Here is a 13,342-nt window from a genome sequence, read left to right as displayed (position 1 = left end):
CTAGGAAAACCATAAATGCCACTCCCTCTAGAAGGCTGGCAAGTCAAGACCCATTTTCTTTGCTTTGATTTTTTGACACTTTTAAGAAAATATTCATTTCCAAGGTAAATAGAATATTTCATATTGAATTAAGTGCCACATTCATGGTCTTCCTTCAAAAAGAATAAATTAACAAAATATATTTTAACTGAATTGTTTTGGGTTTTTTTTAACAGCTGTTTTTTGTTTTACAGTGGAAATGAAAAATCTGTATTTTCACTGGCCCACTGTGAAAGGCCCACTGTATTTTCACTGGCCCACAGTGTCAGCTATGGCAAGTTAAGTAAGAACACTCCATTCACTAAGAAAAATAGGAAAACATATTAAAAAAGTTAGTAATCAATTACATCAAAACAGTAAGACTCCTTAAGGAAAAGAGAGAGAGCATCAATACTGTACAAGTAGAAGAAACTTCGCCTGATATTTTTCTGGGAGGTCAGTGAAAGGATTGACCAAATTATTAGAAAGCAGAAGTTTCAGACTGCAACAGGACTGCAGATGGCAAATTGTTTGTGAGAGCAGCATAAACTGAAGTTCACTTGGGAAAAATAAAAACTCTGGTGTCCAGGACTGTAAGATATAATCTCTGTATAGGGTGCTAAGAGATAAAGGTACTGCAGGCAAAACTGAACCACTAAGGAAAGGAGTTTTACTTGAGTTCTTTGATGACCTTCTGCCTGAATATGCTGAACAACCTCTCTGAAAAAAATGTCTACAGCATTGGTGTCCAAAAAACTTTTTACTAGAACTCTGCAACACTAAACATGACATTTAAAGAGAAAAACAGCAAATGTAGGGGCAAATTCCCTTATTCTAAATAAGAAATAGAGGGAGTATTTGTTATTCATGAAAACATCTGCAGCTGTGGCAGAGCTACCATAGAAGATATCCTTAAGTTACACATAAAGTTTTCTTAACTTCATTTTCACTTAATTAGAAAGCCCATCAGAAAATTTACCAAGATAACATTGAGATTCGGCACATAGACTGTAGGAAAGAGAAAGTAATATAGGCAGGGCAAACAGCCCTGTCAACTTTGGATTTCACATCCTCAACAAGAGCACCTAACTTCTAGGTACTAGTGCTCTGTTCCCTGCAACAACTGAGCTGCCATCTGATCCCCCAGGATCAGATGCTACATTCCTGCCTGGGCACCAGCAGACACCATGAAGGAGAAAATCATACTGAGAGCCCAGAGATGCTGGTGGTGACTCCTGTACAGGAACTGGAGGCACCAAAGTCCTAAGCAAAGCTGATGAGATTGTGGTAGTGAGCTACAAACATATTTCATTTGAGATTCAGGATGATGACTCTACACCTTGACAGGACTCCATTTTAAGTTTAGTATGTATTTTTAGTTTAGTATTTTGCTGCCAGTGTGCATTAAGCATTGCTGTTCCACAGCCTGCAGGTCCCTCAGACTCCTCACCCTCATGGGAAAGGGAAGCCATGTGTGCACAGAGAAGGGATTCCATGTGGTCTGCAAGCTAACCACCACCTACTGACCTTTCATTTAAGTCTGTCAGATTCTTAGGTGCTTAATTTCAATGTCCTGGACTTCACTACTCTGAAGGTACATCTACATTGGCATTTGAATTCAGGAGTACACTTTTGAAGGAAACCTGTTTGTCATTTCTTCAGGATATTGCATGGAAATGCTGCCTTGGTACAATGACTGTTTCTGGAACAGATTATTTTATATAGTCTTCATAGAAGCATACAACCTTAAGGGTTTGTCTGAGCTACCACATTCAGACCTGTGCTATCACAGACATCTTGTCATAAAATGCCATTTACAAAGATCCTTCTCAAAAATCCATTAAGATTTTTGCTTCTGTCCTGTTAGAAAGCTTCTCCAGAATTTATTTTGGTGATTAGAAATTAGAAATATTTGGTGATTAGTATTGTCTTTGTTAGATTTAATTTCACTATTTTAAACTAGCATTAAGCCTCTACATTTCTACATATGTACTTATATCTTGGTTATATCTATAGTTACACATTCTTGTATGACAGGGTCTCCACTCTGAAGATCCATTAGAACCATTCTGCACTTGTATAAATTTTAAAAATTGTTTCTGTGGAAAAGCTGAATAGAACATAGTGTAAGAGCAACAATACTTGTTCAGACCACTTAATGTGTTATCGTATCTCCTGCTATGACTATCCATGGCCAACAAGGGAAAATATGAAATATATTTTAACAGTTGATCCTTTCCCCAACCTGTCAGCTAAGATGATTTCTTAATTAAGTCACCAGCTTCCCACTTAACAACCCTGAATATCATCCAAGCACTGTGCAGCCTAATTGTCTCTTCCCTAAAATACTGGGTTTCAGTTGTCCATATATGTATATCACTATGCAATTGCTTAAAGTCTTATTTCAAAGAAAAAAATTGTTTAAACATGGTACTTAAGATAATTTCAAACAAAGGTATTACACATTTACATTTATAGCAAAACATTTATATAATTTCAAAACAGTCTCACAGAACTGAGAAAGGATGACTCAAAATTTAGCCCAAGGTAACTCAAAGAGATTACATAGCTTTGTTGTCCCTTTACTGTTCTCCTCCACCTTATGAGTATAAAAGGCAGCATTTAAAGTGTCCTGCTTTCAAAAACATCAGTGCAACATGAAGTGTTTCAATAAATAAAAATCTTCTTACAGGTACAAAGCTTATTTCATATATTTCTGGTATTATATTTATCTCAGTGACCATGTCATTAATATTTTAGGGCTTGTTTGCTTGTTAGTTACAGCTGTAGAATGAAGATACAGACAAACAGAGAAATAACAGTTTTCTTTGCCCAGCAGATTCTTAGAAACAATGTGACATGTCAAGACTTTCTCTTGCCCAGATTGTTCTCTAACCTATTTTTACATAGTAGTTTAAAATTCTTACAGCAGTTTGTGGATATACCACAGAAGATTTATTTTTTTCCTTTTATACTGGAGCCTGTCTGCACTAGAACACCCTTCCAACATCTAAGGTACTTAAAGCTTCTTGGTGTCTATATAAATGAAAAGGGCATAGCAGACAAAGATAGTTGCAACTTCATTCTTGCTTACAGGATTTAAGCTCTGTTGTCAGTACATGTCTAATTTGGAGACATCTGTCATTATCTAACCACAATATCTGAATGTGAAGTAAGTTCTGTTTGATAATCTTCAAATCTCTTCAGCTCTTTTTACGGCTCCTGGAAGCAAAAATTATTGGGGTGTTGAGACCACACGATGTCTTGAGCAGAAAATGCCTTGTGTATTGGGGTAAACTTTGTTCTATAGGCTTTAGAGATACAACTTAAATAACTTCAAATCTATTGGTACTTTCCTCTGCCAAATTATACATTCCATTTTTTCATAAAGAGCAGACAGTTTGACCTGGATATTCATCCAATAGCAAGTAAAAATAACATTACTGTGTTTTAGGGTCATGGTCCTCCTCTGTGTTGGAACTATCCCTAGTGATACATCTTTACACACAGATGCTCAGAGAGCTCCTTGTCAGGTAGATAAATCACAGTCCTTAAAAGTGTGACCCTTTTGTGAGACAGTCCTTCCACTTTGTATTGTAGTACAGAGGACCCTAACATTGCACCTGGTAGAGCAGATGCTCACAGACAGTCTTTAATTATCCCCATGACAGCAGTGAGCTCTTTCTGTCTTGAAGGAGGAATTCCCTTTTTGATACTGTTATTGTCACCATATATGAATAAAAATTCAGTCAGGATAAATCACAGAGAGAAGGGGTTGGTGCAGTACTCTTGGAGATATTTGTGAACCTGGGAAGAGGGAGAGAACCCTGGTTATTACATAGCATGGGGTTTTTTTTAATTGAAAAGTAAAATGTTTACACTGATATTACCTAAAATATAAGGATTCCTTTCTTAAAGATCAATATTCAATGTGCTGACTAGGTGCTGTCGGGGTAATGAGGAAATATAAATTTTTGATCTAAGTTTGTCATACAGGTAAAAGAAGCATGTGAGGTATCAGCATAGTGTTACCTTGACATCAGTCCATGATAAACTGGAATACTTGAAAAAGAACAGCAAAATATGAAACCAAGTTTGTTAAAATGTACCTCTTTTCAAAGAAAAAAAGCAATAAGACTTCATATTTACCTTTGACATTTAAGATGAAATGGTAATGACATTCCTAGAATTCAAAGACTACATACAAATTCCAAAGGCTATAATTAATAATTAATTCAAGCACTGTTCTGTGCTTGCCGCTGTTGCTTCTGAGCTACCACTAAGTTATGTGCATTTTAAATTAATATTTCATTTTCTGAACTGTTTGTTGGCACAATATATGCAACAGCTATTAGTGACATTACTTGATATGAGATAGCTCAACAAGGTAGTAGCCCTGGAAAAACATTGATGGAGGAACAAGGGAAAAATATCAGGAAAATATTTCAATCAAAGGAATGACATTTCTACATTTGATTTTATTTTAAAGATTAAAGGAAGAATCCAGTATCAATTGCTCTCATGATTAGATCTGAAGTTGTCTTAATATTAATACTATCTTGTGATCAGTATTTGTCATGTGATTAAAGGTTGCAAATCAGGCTACAAATCAAGAAAAGGATTAAAAAGAAAAGTCAAAATTATCTAGACATTCTGTCCTCCTACTCAGCTTCTGCTGCAGTTGATAGCATTCAGAAATCAGAAAAAAAAATTTCTCACCTTCCAGAAAGGATGACAGAAATAGAATGAGCCTATTTGCCAATGAAAATTATTAATAAATAGTTAGAATCAACACAGTCATTAGTTTAGAACTGACATAGGTGGAGAAACAAGTAAAGTCTCCAATACCAGTTACAGGGCTGACCACAGTTAGTAAAGTTAGTAATTTAAAGTCACATTCAAATTCTTAAGATTAACTACATCTATTACTTTCTGCGTTCAAAGACCCTTTTTTACTGGTATATATTGCAATGCCTTTTTATAAGCCTTGATACCGATTCTAATATTTGGCACATGTTTGTGTGTATGATTCAGTTGAAATTACAGCTCCAGGCTTGGTATAAAACTGAGTTCAGCTCTGAGTTCACAGAGAAATTTTTGTCATATCAATATTTTAATGAAAATCCATTATACATAAGGGCAAATTTTAAACTGTTTAAACTAATATATTGTGCAGCTGGTATAGGTGATATACAAACACCTGTGCATCTTTACTACAGACAGCAGTCCAGGGTGACTGACACCCTAATTATAGCTATAATTTCAGACAAGAAAACAGTCCCTGAGCTTGACTATCAGCCACTCACAATTTCCTTCAATGTTGGGATTCTAGAGGGCTTTCTGCGAGAGAACAGACATGTGAGCAATCCTGCGTGAGAACAAGACTGATAAGAGCCTCAGTCTGAGCAAGAATGCGATAAGGGTGTGACCCTGAATGAGGGGGGAGAAACTCGATGAGACAAACAACCCCTGGCAGGGGTTGGGATGGAAGAGGAAGTTCCACAAGGCAGGAAGCCTGGCAAGGCTGGTGGGGCACTTTTTATCCGATCATAAGAAGGTTTAAAGCGCGGGCTAAGTTAACTGTCCGGTCTTGAGGACTTGTACTGCATGTTACTCACGTGTGCGGGAGAACATTATAAAAGGGCTTTCTTAGTTGTAATAAACGGGCATTGCTTGAAAACATTGGTCGTGTGCGTGCTCAGCACTCCCACATTTCAAGAATAGTTTGAGCCTATTCTTAAAAATTCCATCTGCAATTGTAAAGTTTCTTGTTTAACAGATTATCAGCTCTTCAGAATTTACAGTTCTTTGACTATTGAAGATCTGTCCAAATTTTTGCAAAATGTCTAGCCTAATGGTCACTTTGAAGTATATTACATGAAAAGATGCATATCACCTGGTAAGTCAGTCACATTTAAATGACATTTGTCACAGTGCGCAATACAGGAACAAATGTTCCTGTTATTCTCAACACATCTTTTAGAACCACTGACAATCTGCTTTATTTACATATGCCATTTCTTTAATGTATTTTTCATTCTTTTGATTGTCTGGCAGTAATTTGTGCTTGATTTATGATATTTTACTCATATTAAATGCTCAAAAAATAATTGGTGTAATTCTTCTTGCTGAATGTTTCTGTGTCAAAACTATGGGACTATCCATCCAATTTTCAACAACATGCTCATTGCGGGTGTCACTCAAAATGGCAAAACTGTTTTTTTGGTTTTCTATCTTGTGATTGTATCTCTAGTGTTTCCTCCTATAGACTACGCAGAATGACTATATTCTGAAAGGAAACCAGCCAAATACAAACATCTGTCCTATGTGTGTGCATTACATTATCTAAAAGAGGAATATTACAAATGTGCAAAACCAGGCAGTCAGAAGTTAAGAAAATCTGGATTAAGGATGCATGTTTACATTTAAATTAGTTTTTTTCTTTTTTTTGTAACAGTCATTAATTACAGTATTACACAATGTGTGAGCCTGGCTTTGCACTGCCACCTACAAGGGCAAAGTCATAAATTTAAAAATTTAATGAAAGTTCTCATTAAATTTGCAAGTCAATTTAACCAGAAATATAAATTCTAACTAAACTTAACAATCTAGATCTTCACAGAAGTACTTAGGTAAGTATTCTGATTTTAATACACACAGGGCATCCACATGTTGTGAATCAAGGCAAAATATGAATTTTGCTCCCCAATTTTAGTCTTTGTCAAACATCAAGTCATTGGAAGTGCAGTCACAAGGACAGTCAAATAGAGCATCCTGTCTGGAGACCACTAGCTCCTGCATCACTTGTTCTGTTTTCATTTATGTAGGAGATATAATTAGAAGACACAAAGGAGAAAGGTAGGAGAACTGAATGAATTTTTATTTCATTTATATTAGCTATCAAAATAGCCTGTCATCTTCTGATCTCCACTAAATGTTATATTTAGTAGCTGAAGGTGCAGTAAAGGCTAAGACAAATGAGTCCAGCCCTCAAGCTTTTCTGAAATATGGAGAAATCAGGATGGTATTAGCTATAAATAAGCCCCAAAATTACAGACTACAAGCTTATTTTATCCACCTGATTTCTGGACTGAAATAGAAGACTGGGAGCAAGGCTTGTGTTTGCTATTTATAAACTTGAAAACATTAGTTGAGTATATTTCTGCTGTGTTGAGGTCCTGACCTACTGGCTTTGTAAAGCAAGTACTTGGCAAGTAATAAAGCAAGTAATTAATTTAAAACAAAATGTTATCTAAATGGAATCAAATAGGGAAATAGCTATTAATATGAGCCTGACAATATCAGCCAAAAACTGTTGGACTCTGTCTTAGATACCCGTTAGTCATGGGGTGTGTTAGATTTTACCTGAATCAAACTCAATGTTTTGTCTTTTGTTTGTATTCACATTGGGCTTGTCCTAAAAGAAACTTAAGCATGTGAATATGGACATGCAAGAAGGCACTTTGAAGTTATTAGGACTGTTTTTCCATGTTTTTATGTTTGCTGCTCTGGCTTCATTGACCTGCAGTCACTTTCACACAGTCAAAGTGTTTGACAAATTTTACAGAAGATTTCTGAGTGCAAAAGGTTCTGGACACAGGTTTTCATTTCTAGTAAATTTCAAGCAAATATTTCAGACAAATTCAAGTGCTCTGAAAAACTCTCTTTTATTAAGCATTCATGTTTTCTGAGACATACTTGACTGGTTCATATAATCGTTTGTAAAACCAAATGAGAGCACACTGTGGAATAATTCCAGAGTGTGGACTGAATTAATTTTAGAGATTAAAATAAATTAAAGAAACCATGAGGTGAGCTACTGAAAGTAACAGAATAACAGGAAAACGCTAAAGAATAGGGAGTGCTTTGCTTCAGAAGCTATTCTTTTTTATGTAATGCTTTAAGCAAACAAACATTACATTACTCATGAAATCAGAAACATCCAGGACCACAGGAAGAATGTGCCTGCAAAAGTTTCATTAGTTTTCACAGTAACTATAGTTTTATCATCTGTTTTAAAACTGTCTAAAACCATGTCCTAACTTTCTTGGACCTCTATTTATCTACATATGTATTCAGACAGTACTGCTTGTTGGCTTCTAGAATATTTCAAGTTTCAGTTGATGTTTGTGAACTATAGACCCTTCCACATTGAAATCTTCCTACTAACCACAGTGAAAAGTATTTTCACCTAATTATAGACTTGTGCTGGTTCTGTCTTGACCCTGTGTCCCTAGAATGACAGGCCTGAGTCTACCCTCAGTACATGGTTTTGTATTTTGATCACCATCCGTGTTATATGCACAGAAGGTCAAAGAAGGGTTATTGCTAAACTTTTACTACATTTTCAGCCTGCCCAAGTTTTATCTTTAACTTTCATTTTCTAAAGTTGGAACTGTGCTTCACTGAAATTTATCATCTCTCAATGTCGTGTGTAATACTTCTCAATAATAATAATGTATAAATATAAATATCTATATAAAAGCTTAGCACTGTAGAATACCAGAGGTTGAAATTCTGCAGCTAGTCTGTCTCCAGCACAGACTCCGTATCTCTTTTGGTCCACCTGACCCCTGCGCTGCACAGCTCTCCCAACGTGACTGGGCGACACACAGCAGCTCCTGCACCTCTGCTGTCTTAGACTGACCCACCTTTCCCAGGCTCACAACTTCTTTGGCAAAGCACATCCCCAGTCTGGGGACTTTTTGTGTCTCCTCAGCTTGGTTGCCTTTTCTTTCCTCCACATTTCTTTTTTTTCTGCTGTCACAGACCTAGAAATGTCCTAACTGTTCTCTCACCTTCCAGTTTGTCTCACAGACCTAGCTGCTTTCCTGATCTCCCTTGAATCCTCATTTATTTACTCTCTTTCTCTTCTCAATAACTAACTTCTCCATGTATGGATGCATTAACAGACATACTTGGCTCTAAATGTATTATAGGAGAAAACTACACTGTGATAATCACTTACAGACTAACGGGCTACATCTGAGGAACAAGGAAGCCAACTGGCACATACTTAGAAATCTGACACATTTTCCTCATTCACTGACAGGTAAATTTTTCACTCTGAAGAACTTTCTCCAAGGACTGTTTCATGTGGTCATGGATTTTATACATGAGAACAGCTTTCCTTACCACACCTTAACCCATTCATGTATCCCCCTACACTGCATATTTTCTGGCCTTTACCTCCTCACATGTTATTTTGCACCCTTTTTAATAAGCTGTATCAGCAGAGCTCTGTTTTTTTATAGTTGTTATCCCATCCTTTGCCTCTTGCCTGTAAATGTGCTCTAGTTGCTTCCCCCTTTCCAGTTCCATTTTAGATGTTTTCCAATATAATTCAAACTCATCGAGAGCCTTTTTTTTGTTGTCATTTAAATGTGCATGGATTCCTCTTCACCAAACCACAGAACATGTTCAGCTTCACCCATCTGGACCCATCAGCTGTCTTAATACCATCAGAAACACTCTTTAAATATTATTCTCTGTTGGTGCCCATGACACCATCTTCTCATTTTTATTCCCTTCTTCTCTCTCCAACTGTTTCTTTGGCACAGTCTTCAGAAATCCTCCTCTGTCTTGTTGTCATTTTCATTGACAGTTTCTTGTTCTCCATCTCTTCCTCTTCTATATTTTAATTCTTGGTAATGTCTAACCACCAAAAAAGAAAAAAAAAAAAGCTTTCATTTTGTCTCTGATATATGATCTTGGATTTTTATCTATTACCTTAAACTTAAATCTTTATCACTGCAAAAACAGACCTCTATGTTGACTCCATCAAATTGTGTATTGAAGGAAGTTCTTGAATTTGACAATCACCACAATAAAACAACAGAAAAATTAGGATGTGTGTCTATGAGAAACAGGCCAACTACACTTCCTTTTCGCAGACTTGTAATTTATTTGAACAGTTTAAATTAAACAGTTTAGAAAATAAAACCATTTTTATCTTGTTGCAGCACATATTGATGACTGCCAGTAGAAGAAAGAGATGGAAAAATAATTAGCTGGACATATTGGACAGAATATTTTGAACTTCTGAGTGATCTTAAGCCTTATATCACATTAGTAGTCACAGTCATGGGGGTTTGTGGCAAACGAATCTTGTGAATTTAGACAGGACAGTTTAGGAGATAGCTGTCCCATCTGTTCACCCCACGTTTCTGTCCAACACCACTGCCATAACAGTGACAGAAAAATGAAAAGATATTCCCAGCTGACGAGTGATCTTTAACCACCAGCAAGGCTGGGATCACAGAAGTACAAGCTGATTACAGTGAGCAAGGCACACAAACACAACTGCTTCTGCCTTCCTTTCCAAACTTCCCTGACTTCTGGGGAGGAAGAAGGTGGGTTACTAGTGGAAGAGGATTGTTTTAAATCACCGTAGCTGTTTGCTTTCCTGAATTTGTGTTAAAATGTCACCATTTCTTCCTTTCACACCCTTCTCCGCTACCCTCAACGCATCAGTGTGGTTGCCTGGGTCAGAGCTGGGGACAAACATAATGAAAAAGGAGCCCATACATAAGGTTTCACAGAATTGTTCATAGCCTGCTGTCCACTGAGGGGAGATACAAATCTGTACTTGAATACTTCGTTTAGCAAGACATAGCTTTTTGAGTCTGTTGCATGCTCTCTGACCTGAGATGACCCAGGCAAACCTGCACCCTGGCTGAGTCACTGTGAGCAGCAAGCTCTGCCATCAGCCTTCCCAGCGCAAGCAGAGACATGATGCAGTCACCAGTAGACTATTAATACATAACTAATTATTTAACTTGTATCTTTTACACAGCTTAAAAATGGTAATGACTTGTACACAGCACTAATTAAACCTAATTTCTTTATGTGTTTGTAGTCATTAGTGCTCATTGCTGAGGAATTCATTATTTATCTATTAAAACAGTTCTCCTGTTCTTGGCGCAGAGTAGCAGACAGATGAAAGGTTAATTTTTGCATGTTTAAAATTCAGTGCGAGGAATGTAAGCACAGAAATTTATTTTACCAGTTAGACAGCAAAGCAACAACAAATTCTGCTGCATAGCAATGTCCTTTAATCTTTGACTAAGAGGAATCCATCATTTTGTGGAATGAAATCCATTGTTTGAGTCATTCGTGTTAGGTTATGTGATAAAGGCCTGTCTGCACACCCACAAAAGAACACAGAGGCACAACTGTTAAAAAGTCCCTGGACTCTTGTGTTAAAGATTTTTGTATGGAGCAAGCTCCTCCCTGTCCCCCTGACACAGTTGTTCAGCTTTGTCTCTGGTTATTACTCATTCAGTGCAAAATTTCATCTGGAGATTATCCTGCAGTTACCCTCTCTCTTTGGCTCAACAGATAATTAACTATACCACAAGAATGAAAGAGTTTCCACTCAAGATTTCTGCCTCCAAACTTATTCATGTCAGCTTTCCAGTTTGGCATATCTCTTAGCATCGCCAATCACTCAAGACACAGATGAAGATGTTAACAAATTACACTGACACAGTTAAGAAAAACTCATGGTTTTTCTCCTTTGTGTCTTCTAATTATATCTCCTACATAAATGAAAACAGACAATTGAGAAATGTAGGCTTCCCAGACAAGAATGTAAGAGCCTGAGACAGACCAATGAGCCAACCAAGGGAAAGTAGAAGGACTCTGGTTTGGGTCCTGCATCTCCTAGAAGAGACACAGGCTGGTCCCTTGGAAGCCCTTGGATTTTCCTCACAAATGTGAGGAAAAAAAATATCAGAGTGAAGAATAGCCATGTTTAGACATTGTTAACCTGACTAGTCCTTCATTTAAGCCAGTGGAATAAACCAGTCACCCAGTATGTGAGAACTGAAGTGTCAAGAATAGTAGATGAAGGCATCTGATAAATGACCTGTTGAACGAAGCAGCCACTCCTGCAGAGAGCAAGGCAAGCAATGTGGCTGTGAGCTTAGATTTGGTGTTGGTTTTGAACAGCGTTTGCATTTGCTTTGTCCAACCATGTGTCAAATTGAGAAATCGAAGTGTTCTGTTTATTCTCCATGTTCTCCTTTGGTTCATTTTCATTTCATCACATAGTATTATGCTCATAATGTAGATCTCCCCTAACAGGTCACCCAGTTCAAATTATGAACCTGAAAGTGGAAAGTAGACACTGAAGAGTGTTTGCTCTGATTGCTGGAACTTAAAAAAAACAACCAACCAACCAAATGAACAAAAACAAACAACCCCACAAAAAAACTTTTTGGTTTAGTTTTTGCTATTTTACTTTTTTCTAATTAAGAAAATGAAGTGCTCAAGTGCCAATGCAAAGGGTAGCATTTTGAAGTTCAAGAGCTTTTTGATAAATGATGGAAGACAATATTTAAACAACTCTTGCATTTCCCCTGCAATCCAGTGCTGTTTGTACCAAAGATTATTGTCACTAACCATTCATATAACCCACTGTGTTTGGTTTTCAGTGAGAAATCTAACATGCTAGAAAGACTACATTATGAAGAGCCAGACCAGCTATTTTGCATAATGAATGCTTGGCAGCCATTTTACTTACATATAACCTAATGTATGATGCCTTGAAAATGTTGAAAGTGATTTCTTATACACTTGTTCTGGCAAAAGACAGCAATATAAAATACAACAGCATTGATAAAAGACACTGAGGAATCAAATAATCAAACAGTCAAGCTGTCATGCTATACTGCATTTCTTGTTGGCTGACACAAGACATGGCATGTGAGCTTTGACTCCTTACAGATGTCAAATTGTCTGTTTGTAACAATCAATTTTTATGCTTTATTACTAAAATGAAAATGTTTTGACACATTATAATTCTTTTTTTTTTTTTCCCCACAAAACATCCTTAACACTCCTGTCACCTTTGCCTAGAAACTGCTGAATATCATTGTGTTATTTCTGTGGGACAGGATTATTAAGGCATTTTCTTAGTACATGACAAAGACCTCAAATGGTGTATAGGAATCTGGTGTACAAGCTACACTTGAGTCCACAGTCAATATTTGTGGTGCCTGCATTTTTCTGAGTTAAGTAAGATGAAACTATTATGATGAAGTTCACTGCTTGGATTTGTTACCCTGAAATTTAAATGTCCATCAAAATGGAAACTAAACAAACTTCCCTCAAAATATTAACTTAAATAAAAATGATTAAAGAAAAAAAATCCTAAAGCAAAATAAAACAAAATTTTTTGAAGCTAGAGAGAAGATATCTATTTTTTTCCTAGGGAAATCTTACTTATTTTTCATTTCCTGAAGCCATATTGTTCAAATAATATCAATAGTGTATTTCAAGCTTTTTTCTTTTTTTTTTTTTTTTTTTTTCTGACGAGTAG

Source organism: Athene cunicularia, assembly GCF_003259725.1.
Source record: "Athene cunicularia isolate RWA chromosome 3 unlocalized genomic scaffold, athCun1 chr3_part1, whole genome shotgun sequence".
Lineage (NCBI taxonomy): Eukaryota > Metazoa > Chordata > Aves > Strigiformes > Strigidae > Athene > Athene cunicularia.
The sequence above is the reverse complement of the archived record's forward strand: the minus strand, read 5'-3'. Positions refer to the sequence as shown.